Raw genomic sequence first — 13690 nt, forward strand, 5'->3', positions numbered from 1 at the left:
CATGATCTATATGATGTTTAATATCCTCTCATTTCAGCATTAACTAAGAACCAAAGACATTTTAGTCATCTTGGCATCTAAACAAACCAGCTGCTAGAAGACATGTTTCTCTAGGGGATTGCAGAAGAGGGGGATTAGTAGCTAAACTTTAGGTACTTAAACCTTAACAGCTGGAATTCCTACACTAATCCTGTGTACCCCGTTGTATCACTCTATCCTTTTAAGAGACACCTTCTGGAAAATATTTTGTGAACTGTATCACTTTACATGTATTAAGCTTTATGTAGGAAAGCTTCTGTAAAATGCCTTGAGAAATCGTTCTAAATTAAAGCTGCTACATGAATGCACATTATTGTAAAAATGCAATAGAAAGACTGAAGTTGTATGAGGCATGAACTTGGTTCCTCTCTTTGCAAACAGCAGTCTCTGAACTCTTTGTGTAATAGTGCTGAGGTATGTCCAAAGATGCTGTAGGACACATCATCAGTGATGTAACCTGGGGTCGTCGGGCCTTTCAGGTCTTTTAAATTCAACCTTTCCCTATGCCTCAGGTCCTCAAGTCCCAGCAACATCCTTGTAAGCTTATTGATATCATGATACTTCAACTTCATTTGGTAAAAACAAAAATTATTCTGATCACGATCCCAAACTGGAAAGGTTTAAAGATTTATTGAGGAAAAATGAATACGACAAAGTTCTTTCCTATAAAAGACTGGACAGTAATCTGATTGAGAGATGTGGAAGATCTGAGCATAGAGAGAGTATTTCCACTGTGGGGCAGTCAAAAAGTAGAGGTCATTAGTGCTGTATAAAATCAAAGGAGAATTCAGAATTGTTTTAACCTAATATCATTTAAAATGTGTAACTTGTAAATCCTAAATAGTGTAAACATGAGCAAATTTGTGGATGACACCAAGATTGAGGTTGCAGTGGACAGCGAGGAAGGCTGTCATGGCTTGCAGAGGGATTTGCATTAGCTGGAAAAATGGGCTGAACAAGGGCAGATGGAATTTAATACAGACAAGTGCGAGGTTTTGCACTTCGGTAGGACCAACCAGGGTAGGGCACTGAGGAGTATGGTAGAACAAAGGGATCTAGGAATACAGGTACATAATTAATTGAAAGTGGTGTTACAGATAGATAGGGTTATAAAGAAAGCTTTCGGCACATTGGCCTCCATAACACACAAACAATGCTGGAGGAACTCAGCAGGCCAGGCAGCATCCATGGAAAAGAGTACGGTTGATGTTTCAGGGTGAGATCCTTCATCAGGACTGGAGAACCTGAGCTCTAAGGAAAGATTGAATAGGTTAGGACTGTATTATTTAGAATGCAGAAAACTGAGAGGAGATTTCATATACAAAATTATGAAGGGTATAGTAGGGTAAATGCAAGCGGGCTTTTTCCACTGAGATTGGGTGGGACTACAAACAGAGGTCACGGGTTAAGGGTGAAAGGTGAGAAGTTTAAGGGAAACATGAAGGGAAACCTCTTCACTGAGAAGGTTGTGAGAGTGTGGAACGTGCTGCTAGCACAAGTTGATGCGTGTGAGCTCGAATTCAATGTTTAAGAGAAGTTTGGATAGGTACATAGAGAGTAGGGATATGGAGGGCAGGTTGAGGGGAGTAGGCAGTTTAAATAGTTTTGCCATGGACCAAATGGGCCAAAGGACCTGTATCTGTGCTGCACTTCTCTATGACTCCTCAATTCTGTGACTCTAAGACATTCTGACCATCAAATCATTGCTAATTTTTGATAGAGAAATCTTCTCCCATTTAACCTCACTGACTCTTTCACAGTAACCAAGAAAGGGGATTTTTCCTCTGTTTCCTATATTTCCCATTTGAACATCGATTTCCTATCTAACTCCCCGCTATTTCCACCACCTCTTCAGGCACTGAATTCCAGGTATAACTACTTCCTGCATAAAATGGTCCATGCATCTAAATGAGTGAATGGAGAATTAGATAGGTAATTGTGGCTCATTCGGTAACATTGTTAGCTATTTATTGGGGAGGTTGTAGCTTCTAGCCTCACTGCACAAACTTGAGAGTAAATCTTCAAGCTAATATTCCCAAAATATTGGACATGGTACCTCTTATATCAGTTGTGTTAAACAAGGGCAGAAAAATGTCATACAATATTACTTCACAAGCAGTGCAGCAGAACAGCACAACATAACCCCCAATAACTGGACTGAGATGCTTTACCTGGACCCTTTATAGAAAATAGAACATAGAATAGCACAGCACAGTACAGTACAGGGCCTTCAGCCCACAATGTTGTGCCGACCCTTAAACCCTGCTTCTCATATAACCCCCCACCTTAAATTCCTCCATATACCTGAGTCCAGATGAAGATTGTTGACCTGAAACATCATCTGTCTATTTCCTTCCATAGTTGCTGCCCGTCCTGTTGAGCTCCTCTAGATTTGTTTTGTGTGTGCTAGTCCAGATTCCAGCATCAACAGTACCCTATGTCTCCAACTATTGGGTTTGTACTTTATCTCCAGTGCTCTGTGTAGAGCTTGCATGTTCTCCCAGAGACAACATGACTTTCCTCTGGTAGTCTAGTTTCCTCAGTGCTGGCTGCTAGATTTTTTCGCTGCTGTAAATGACCTGTGGTGTAGAGGAGTGACAGGAGAATCAGCATGGATTTGATGGGCCTTCATGAGAGGGTTTGTGCTGTAAGGAGAGGTTGGACAAACTTGGGTAGTTTGCTCTGGAGTGGCAGAGGCCTAACAGAGATTTATAAGATTAAAGAGGTGGAGATTGTGGTAAACTATGTGTATACCGGTCTGGACACGCCGCTCTGCTGACTGCTCCCGTGGCTCCTCCCACAGACCCCTGTATAAAGGCAATTGAAGGCACTGCTCCTCCCTCAGTCTCCAAGATGTCATGGTCACGTTTGCAGCTAATAAAAGCCTATCTTTTGCCTCCCGTCTCCGAGAGTTATTGATGGTGCATCAGAGATACACAATTGTTATCTTTATCGCGGGGTCAAAATGCATAATACTGGAGGACATGCATTAGGATGAGAAGGGGTAAATTGAAAGGAGATGTGCAAGGCAACATTTTTAAGGAAAGAGCAGAAGATGCGGGAGGTAAATATGACAGAAACATTGAAGAAACTCTTAGACAGGCACATTTGTGTGCAGAAATGGAGGGATATGGACATTGTATATACAGAAGGGAATAGTTTAGTTAGGCATTTAATAAATGGTTTAATTAGTTTGGCACAACATCGTGAGCAGAAGAGCCTGTTCCTGTGCTGTACATTTCTATGAAATGGCACTAGAAGGACTGTTCAGAAAGCTAGAATAGAATAATGGGTCAAATGGCCTTCTTCAATGTCATATTTTTGTATGAAATGAATTTACCTGGCCATTATCACATTACCATTTGGGGCATTTACTCTGCAGAAATTAGCTGATGTGTTTCTTTTTTGCATCTATATCTACATTTCAAAGGTGTTTCTTGGATTGCAAACTGCCTTGAGCAGTTCTGAGATCATGAAAGCAATTATGTAAATCCAAATCTTCCTTTAAAGTGGAATATGAAAAATATAAGGTCATAAAATCATTTGCATGGATTTTACAGAGTCTGATCATGGTATAAGTGTGCAGTTTGGTGGAGTGAATTATCTTGAACCACTTTGTTCTCCCATAAATGAAAGGAAGGCACTAAAAAAGGAAAAAAACTGAAAGTCAAACTGTAAAGTCAAGTAGTATATTTCAAGACACAAGACCAAAAGTGAAATCTAAGGCACTTTTAGAGCAGTTTACACTTATGACTCTAAGACTAAACACAGCTCCTGTGCCATATTTAAGTTTGTTGATGACACTGCTGTCATGCACCAAATCAAAGGTGATGACCAATCAGCATATAGGAGAGAGACTGAAAATCTGGCTGCGTGGTGCCCCAACAACACCTCTCATTTAGTGTCAGCAGGACCAAGGAGCTGAATATTGGCTACAGGAGCAGGAAACCAGAGGTCCATGAGCCAGCCCTAACCAAGGGATCAGAGTTGCAGAGGGTCGGGAACTTCAAATTGCTCAGTGTTATCATTTCAGATGACTTGTTCTGGGCCCAGCATAGATAGATAGATAGATAGATACTTTATTCATCCCCATGGGGAAATTCAACTTTTTTTCCAATGTCCCATACACTTGTTGTAGCAAAACTAATTACATACAATACTTAACTCAGTAAAAAATATGATATGCATCTAAATCACTATCTCAAAAAGCATTGATAATAGCTTTTAAAAAGTTCTTAAGTCCTGGCGGTAGAATTGTAAAGCCTAATTGCATTGGGGAGTATTGACCTCTTCATCCTGTCTGAGGAGCATTGCATCGATAGTAACCTGTCGCTGAAACTGCTTCTCTGTCTCTGGATGGTGCTATGTAGAGGATGTTCAGAGTTTTCCATAATTGACCGTAGCCTACTCAGCGCCCTTCGCTCAGCTACCGATGTTAAACTCTCCAGTACTTTGCCCACGACAGAGCCCGCCTTCCTTACCAGCTTATTAAGACGTGAGGCGTCCCTCTTCTTAATGCTTCCTCCCCAACATGCCACCACAAAGAAGAGGGCGCTCTCCACAACTGACCTATAGAACATCTTCAGCATCTCACTACAGACATTGAATGACGCCAACCTTCTAAGGAAGTACACTATGCCTTCCTGCACAAGGCATAAGCGCAGCTATGAAGGAAGCGCGGCATCTTCCATAGAAGTGTCACAGGAATTCAGCATCTGTCATGAAAGGCCCCCACCACCCAGGTCATACTCACTTCTCCCTGCTGCCATCAGGAAGAAGCTGAAGGAGTTTCAGGACTCACTTTACCAGGTTCAGGAACTGTTATTATCCCTCAACCATCAAGCTCTTGAAGCAAAGGGATAACCACTCAACTCCACTCACCCCTGAAACGTTTCCTCAACCTATTGATTCACTTTCAAGGACTCTTCAATAAGCGATATTTATCGCTTATTTATTTAATTTTTTTGTTGCTTTGCATTTGCACAGCTCGTTGTCTTTTGCATATCATTGTCTTGTCCGTCCTGTTGGATTTATTGAGTATGCCTGTAAGAAAGTGTATCTCACCATTGTATAAGGTGACTTACATGTACTTTGATAATTAATTTATATTGTACTTTGTATTTCTATATTTTATCCCCATGACATAACTAAATGAGTCACAAGAATAATTTAAGCTGATTTATATTAGCGGCAAATTGTAAAAAGACTTATGGCTATGAAAATGTTGAATTGTAAATTCTCACAGTGTCAGCTACTGTGACTGATTTCAAGTAACTATAAATTATCCATTCCCTTTGAGTAACTGGTAAAGCTGCAGATTGATGCCACACGATAATTAGCATCAACTGTGGAAACTATTGTAGTTCAAGTTCAAGATAAGTTATTTTCAGTCAACTTTACAAGTACAACATCAAATGAAATAACCTTCCTCAAAGCGAGGGTGCACAACGCAGTACAAATGATTCACACACATAACACATAAAGCAATATTCATTCGTTATGCACCGTGTAATATGACATGGGTGATCATGATCTTGCCATGACCATAATTGTTCTTGGGAAATTTTTCTACGGAACTAGTTTGTCATTGCCACCTTCTGGGCAGTGTCTTTGCAAGAGGGGTAACCCCAGCCTTTATCAGTACTCTGTAGAGATTGTCTGCCTGGTAACAGTCGGTGCATATTCAGGGCTTGAGATATACACCAGCTGCTCCTACGACCTTCCGCCCCCTGCTCCCGTGGCTTCATGTGACCCTGATTGGCTAAGTAGGCTCTACACCTTGCTCAAGGGTGACCTGCAGGCTAGTGGAGGGAAGGAGTGCATTACTGCGCCATTGGTAGAGGTGTATCTCCACTCCACCACCCAGTAACATCACTCCTCTAGTGAACTAATAAGGTGCACTTATGACACAAGTTAAAAGGTAAACTGCTACTGGCACTTCATACACGCTGAGACCTGGGTGGTGGCAGGGAGTTCGACAGCATTACAGTCTGGGGGAGAAAGCTGTTTTCTATCCTAACAGTTCTTGTCCTAATGCTATGGTACCTCCTGCCTGATGGTAGGGGTCAAAGAGATTGTTGGATGGATGAGAGGGGTCACTGATAATGCTAAGGGCCCTCCATATGCAGCGCTTCTGATAAATATCTCTAATGCATGGAAGAGAGATCCCGGTGATCCTCTCAGCAGTCCTCACAATCCTTTGTTGGGACTTCTGGTCATATGCTTTGCAATTCCCATATCAGACATTGTTGATGGTGCTCTGGTAAAAATTGGTTAGAATGGGGTTGGGGGGGGGCTCTTTACTCAATCATCTCTAGAAGTGGAGATGCTGCTGTGTTTTCAGAAGTTTGGTGCTCTGAATTCTCTCTCTGGAGGAACCGTGTAAGTGCAGTGAGAGGGGTCAGCCTGCATCGTCCTAAAGGCCACAATCTTGTTTTTAGTCTTGTCTGTGTTGAGACTCAAGTTGTTGTGGTCACACCACTCAACTTCCCCTCTGTATGCCATCTCATCATTGTTGTTGATCAGGCCAATCATTGCTGAGTCTCCTGCCAACTCGATGATTCAGTTTGAATTGGAATCTAGCAGTGCAGTCACGCATTAGCAGTGTGGACAGCAGGGGGCTGAGCATGCAGCCCTAGGGGTAACTGGTGCTCGGCATGATGGTTCTGCTGGCATGGAATGACAGTGGCCTTTCTGTCAAAAAGTCCAGGGTGCAGATACAGAGAAATCTGTTGTGACCCAGCAAGGACAGTTCACCCATCGACTTCTGACAGATGATTATTTTGCACACCAAACTGAAGTCAAGGAATAATATCCTGGCATATGAGGCGCCGTTTTCCAGGTGGGAACGTTAGGAGTGGAGACCAGAGGCTTTGGAATCATCAGTGGACTGATCTGAGTGACAAGTGGACTGGAAAGGTTCCAGTGTAGCAGGAAGATGGGATTTAAAGTGTCCCATGAGCAGCCACTCATAGCTTTTCATTATTGTTAAGCTCAGTGCCACTGGACAGTAGTCACAAAGGCAGGTTATTGCTGCCTCTTAGGAACCAGAATGATGGAGGCCAGCTTGAAGCCTGAGGGGACATTGGACTATTCCAAGCAGATGTTAAAGATGTCTGTTAGAACGTCTGTTAACTGGGCTGCACCGCCCCTCAGCACTTGATCAGATCCTTATCAGGCCCCGCTGCTTTATATGAATTGTGCCTGGTTCGGGTCTTCCTCACATCAGCTGTGGCCAGACAGGATGCCTCCTCCTCGGGTGAAGGAGTCCTTCCTCACGAGCACATTGCTCCATGCATCAAGTTCAAGTTTAATTATCACTTAACCGTAAATGATAATTTGATCCAAAATGACTGATGCAGTGACCATTTTGTCTCCAGGTGTAATGGTTCATCCATGTCCTGTACATTTTTGCTATGTTCAGAAAACGCTGCTGGTTAATATACTGTGTACTGTGCACAGCAGTTCCACAGAGGAGCTCCAAGGCTTGGGCTTTTTGCGTATGCCAATGTCCGTAACAGACCTTTGTAAGCGACGCCGTAGGAAGAGCTGTGCAAGGAAGCAACAAAAAGGGGGAAACGTGCTGGAATTCGGGAATGACCTAGATCAAAGCCCTGCAGGCCGACTCTTCGCTTGTTCTAACTGGTTAATGTCCATTCACTTGAAAATAAACTGGACTGCCTGTGCCTGAGACTGAAACCAGCGAGAGAAAAACATCTGGGGAGCCATCCTCACAGGAATTTGGCTTCGGGACCCCATACTTGATGTGGTCATCCATCTGGAGGGGTTCAGCGCGTTTTGGGTTGCCAGGAATCCGGCGACCTCCGGCAAGTCCTGCGGTGGCGGTATCTGTATTTACATAAACGAGAACTGGTGTACAGATGCTTCAGCAGTGGAATCCCACTGTTCACCAATGATTGAGTTCATTTTTGTGAAGTGGAGACCGTTTCTATACCGAGGGAGTTCATTACAATTATGCTAGTAGCTGTATATATCCCCCGCCTCTGCTAATTCCGGAGAGTACAACAGCGGCATGAATCTCTTTCAATCCAAACACCCTGATGGTATCTTCATTATCACAGGTGGTTTTAACCATTCAAACTTAAAGGTAGGCTTGCCTAAATTCCACTAGCATGTAGATTTTGCTACCAGAGATGAAAATACACTAGACCTGGTTTACACTAACATACCAGGTGCGTATAAAGCAGTCCCTCGACCCCACATTGGACTCTCAGATCACTTATCTGTAATGTTAATTCCAGCATGCAGCAGTTCACACCAGTTCTAAAAGAGGTGAAAACAAGGCCTGAGGGTGCAATCTCTGCACTGCAGAACTGATTTGTTAATACGAACTGGAGAATGTTCAGGGAGGCTGCAAACTATGACAACCCCATTAACATCGAGGAATATGTGGAATCTGAGACCAGCTACATAGAGAGTGTACTGAAGTTGTTACCATATCCGGAGGTGAGGGTAAATCAGAAGCCGTGGCTTACTGTAGCGGTCCATGCAAGGCTGGGGGATCGTGACGCTGCTTTTCAATCCGGGAATGTGACAGTTCTCAGGGAAGCGCTTTCCCGCTCCATCAGAAAGCTGAAATGGAAGCATTTTTAGAGAATTTACAACCACCTCCCGCAATACCAGAGACACGAGGTGCATGTGGCAGGGCATTCAGAGGATTACAGACTACAAATCTACCTTGCGCGTCAGTGACCAGAATGCTTCACTCTCTGAGAGCCTGAATGTCTTCTACACCCGGCTTGATGCACAGAACGAAGTGCTGGTGAGGGAGGTATCCCTGTCAGGGGAGCAGACACTCTGTCTGGCTGAAGCCGAGGTCAGGAAGACCCTGGCCGGAGTTGACCCACGCAAAGATACGGGGCCCGATAATATACCAGATCGGGTTCTGAAAGACTGCGCAGCCCAGCTGAAGGAGGTACTGCTGGACATATTCTACATCACTCTGGAACAATCCATTGTCCTCTCGGATATCAAGGTGGCAACCATCATTCCAGTGCCAAAGAAGGCAACAGTCACCTGCCTAAATGACTATCGTACGGTAGTATTAACATCAACCATTATGAAATGCTTTGAGTGGCTGGTCATGAAGCACATTAAGGCCTTTCTCCTGGCTACACTGGACCCTTTGGAGTTCACTTGTCACACAAGTTAATCCACTGATGACGCAATAGTCTCTGCCCTCCACCTCTGTCTTTTCCCACCGACGCAATGGGTTCTCATGTGCCAGACTGCTGTTTGGTGTTCAACGCCATCATATGTTACAGCCACGGATTCAGCAGCGCAGTAGAAACAGCAATTGTGCTCGTGAATATGCGCATGTCAGCTAAATATTATTTCATTGTGATAGAATTTAACTCCATTCATTCTGTCATAGTATTTGTCAAGACTTGGACACAACAACACTTTGTTGCCTGTTTGTATTCTGCCTTGCCTGAGAAGTTGGACTGTCAAGCCAACTGACACTGAAAACTAGCGGTATTCGTTTTATTCTTAGCTGTCCTTTTCAGTGTAGGCATCATTTTCCATTTGAGAGTTTTAATTAACGGCCCTGTTTGGCCTAGCGTTTATTGTTTTCTTTTCCCTTCGATACTGTTCGCATTAAAGTCTGTAAACTATCGACCTGCTTCAGTGTCTCTCACTCTACACTTGGGCCTTGTCCGAATCTAGTGACATCATACCCCAGAAACTGATGGGGAAACGGTCTTCGCCGAGTCTCAACACCTCCCTCCGCAAATCAACGCTAGACTTCTTAACAGAAAGGTCACTGCCAGTCCATGTGGGCAGCAACACCTCATCTCTGTGGACGTCAAGAAGGTGCAAATGAACCATCCCCCTGCTGCGAAAACATGGCTCCTCTGTAGAGAGAGTTAAGGGCACCAGGTTCCTGGGAGTTCACATCATGGATGACCACACCTGGTCCCTTAAGTATCATCTCCCTGAACTAGAAGGCACAGCAGCATTTCCACTTCCTAAGCAGGGCTTCTTATGGTCTGAGTGCTCTGCCAGATGTGTCTCATGTCTCTGTTTTCACAGAAGTGGCTGTATATTCTCTGTGAATAATCCCATTTTACCTTCCTGATGGTGTGGCAATGCATAGCTTTTGCTGACGTGAGAGATGTCTTTGTCCCCGACCTGATCTCTCAGCTGCACCTGGATCTCTGCCGTCAGCCATGCATAGCTTCTGATATGCCCTCATATAGGCGTTTAATAATGGTGACACCCTCAATGCACTTCTCTATGTGGCCAGTCACTGATCTTGCATATTTGTTGAAGATAATATGATCATTTATACTATTTTATTTATACAATTAATCGTTCTAGTATATTTTTGGCTTCACTTTGAATTTTTTTTTTCAAAAGTTGATCTAGGGTTCTTACTCCTTTCTGTTGACTGAATTAAGTGCTACCTCATCACTAGCACTGAGAGTTCCACAAAAAGAAAGATTGAAAAAGCAATGATTTTTGCCTCCAGTTTCTATGAGTATCTCCCTATTTTAGAGACGATGCTGTGAGATTTACCAGGATGCCTCGTGGATTAGAAAGCATATCTTATAAGGATAGGGCTTTCCTCTTTGGAGTGAAAGAGGATGAGATGTGACTTGATAAGATAGAGTAGATAGCCAGCTCTTATTTCCCAGTGTGGAAATAGCCAATACAAGAGGGCATCATTTTAAAGTAAACGGAGAAAAGGATTGGGGGGGCGGGGCGGGGTGATATCAGAGGTAGGTTTTTTTTTACGCAGACAATGGATAGTGCTTGGAAAACACTGCCAGGGGTGATGGTAGATGGAGATACATTACGGATATTTAAGAGACTCTTGGATAAGCACATGGATGAAAGAAGAATGGAGGGCTATACAGGAGGGAAGGGTTAAATTGATCTTGAAGTAGGTTGAAGGGTCGTCTCAACATTATGGGCTAGAAGGCGTATATTGCACTGCATTGTTCTAGGTTCTATTCAATGCTTCCTTAAGATTATATCTAGGGGTAGTAATGAGGACAAACTCCCACTCCCTTCTAAGTGCTCCCAATGGCGTGCAACTCAAATGTCCTCTGACAACCAAGTCCACCTCCTGGCCTTCACTTGTGGCTTAGCTACTAAGACCCGCAGAACCATTTCTACTGACAGGAGAAGAGCAAAGGTGAGTTACTGGCACCTTTAAACAGTTGCTTTGGGTAGATAGGGTTCGTCAGCCATGGTTAGCAGCTCATGTAAAAGAAGGAAAACTCAGATCTCAAACCTCCACTGCTTTGCGGCTACAACTACTCATGGGGAAGGCTTTGGGAGTAAGCCCTGAGGGAAAAATCAGAAGCTGGAGTCCCTAAGGCAATCCTATGTTGTGTTCAACACTGACAGACAATTCTTGCAGTGCTGCTGGTGCCAAACTGTATCAGTCTCTGCCGTTTCTTTGGGTTCATCAGCTGGTTGGAGAGAGGCAGCGTGCTCTCCATATTGAACTGCCCAGCCTTCCACATCCACGCAGCTAGGATACAACCTCCATGGTTGACCCTGGTGGAGGCTTCATCATTATCTATTTCAGTGAAAAGGAAAAGGGCAAACAAACAGGGGAATACTGTGCCAGCTCTCTGTTTCTTTTATATTCCCACAGGACTAGTGGGCTTTCCTTCAAGTGTGACCTCAAAAGTTCCACACAGATGAGATGTTCCATGTTAAAGAGGCAGGGCTGGGAGATTTTGCATACTTCTGCTTGCACCATTGACAGAGAACCCATCTGGGAAGTCATTTGGGTGTCAACATTAAAATTGTTAATTTTAATTGCCATGAACACAGCCCAATCCATTATGAAAACCAGCCTCCTCTCCATGAACTCTGTATACACTTGTTACTACCTTGGGAATGCAGCCAACATAATCAAAACCTTTCCACCACACTCATTCTCTTTTCTTCTGTCTCTCATCAGACAGAAAGTACAAATTCTTGAAAGCACATGCTGCCAGGAAGAAATGTAAATGTAAACATATCTGGAAATTGAAAGTTTTGTTATGCTAAGGAAAAAAAAATTTAAAAAAATATATCAAATGTAAACAAGTGAAGGCACAATGCAGGATTGTTTTTGTTGGCATCCCTCTGTCTTGAAGGACAATGGGTGATGACGATCATCATCACAAGCCTGGGGGAGGTATGGAGATCCTGAAATCCCGTTGACAAGATCCCCCTCTTGGCCTTACCAGTGTGGTCCAAAGGAAAGCTTAAGTTTGGCACCAGCTTGGCTGCAGGAGCTGCCGGAAGGATTTTCAGTACATCCGGCCTCCTTAGGGGCTCCACTCCAGACCTGCTGCCCGGGTTTAATCCTGCAGCCTTCGTCTCTCACAAGGCTGCCCACAATGCAGTGGGGCTGTTTACCCATAGTCGAGGATCTGGTTCGCAAGCACCGGGGCTTGTCCATGCGTGCCACGTGTGCAGGGGCCAGACCTCCTCCCCGTCCTCAGTAGTTCAATCTGAGTCCGAATGGAGTTTAGTTTCCGCGTGTCGTCAGCGGGGAGGCACTACACGAGGCTTGCTGTTGAAGAGGCGATGAACTGGCAGGGAAAGACTTACACATTCAGCTCTCCTTTTCACAAGACTGCTAGCCAGCAGTGGAAGCTGAAAGAGAGAGCAACAAGCACTACCCACTACACCGCCACACTAGATGCATCACAAGAACCATTTTGACACCAGTGAAGGATTACATGAATACTAAGGTGCAGTGGCAATGTACTCTAGTGAGCGTTAAGCAATCTCACAGCTTTTGTGTAATGGCAAAGCTTTGCAGATGATTCATCCAGCTACAAATGATGATAGTGGTGGACAACTGAAGAACTAATGGGAGAAGGAGATTCCAACAGCTCTTCAATTATTCTCAATTCTATGGAACCCTGCTTGAGTACTGATGCACCATCAATAACTCACTCTGAGACGTAAAAGCGAGGTATCGGCTTTTATTGACTGGAAGAAGGAACAAGCAGTGAGTGACCACCATACTACATCCTGGAGACTGAGAGGCCGGGCTCAGACCTCCATCACCTTTATACAGGGGTCTGTGGGAGGAGACTGTGGTGGAACTACATATACCTGTCTGGACTGCTCCTGTGGCTCCTCCCACAGACCCCTGCTGACTGCTCCTGTGGCTCCTCCCACAGACCCCTGTATAAAGGCGATTGAGGCCTGAGCCCGGCCTCATTCTCCAGGATGTAGTGTTGTTCATTCTTCCAGTCAATAAAAGCCGATATCTCGCTTCTTACGTCTCAGAGTGAGTTATTGATGGTGCATCAGAGCCACAGGAGCAGTCATCGGGGGCGTGTCCAGACAGGTATATGTAGTTCACCACAAGTACAGAACACAGACTGAATTTTTGCAAACAAGAGAAAATCTGCAGATGCTGGAAATCCAAGCAACACACACAATGCTGGAGGAGCTCAGCAGGCCAGGCAGCATCTATGGAAAAGAGCATTGTTGACATTTCAGGCTGAAACCAGGACTGGAGAAAAAAAAGATGAGTCATAGATTTAAAAGGAGGGGAAAGAGAAGCACAACGCAATGGAGGAAAGAAAAGGGGAGAGGACCACCTGAGAAAGTTGATGGGCAGGCAAGGAGCTTTATGATGACACCACACTTAGGTTGGAGGAGCACC

The sequence above is a fragment of the Hemitrygon akajei genome, chromosome 7, assembly GCF_048418815.1.
Source record: "Hemitrygon akajei chromosome 7, sHemAka1.3, whole genome shotgun sequence".
NCBI classification, from domain to species: domain Eukaryota; kingdom Metazoa; phylum Chordata; class Chondrichthyes; order Myliobatiformes; family Dasyatidae; genus Hemitrygon; species Hemitrygon akajei.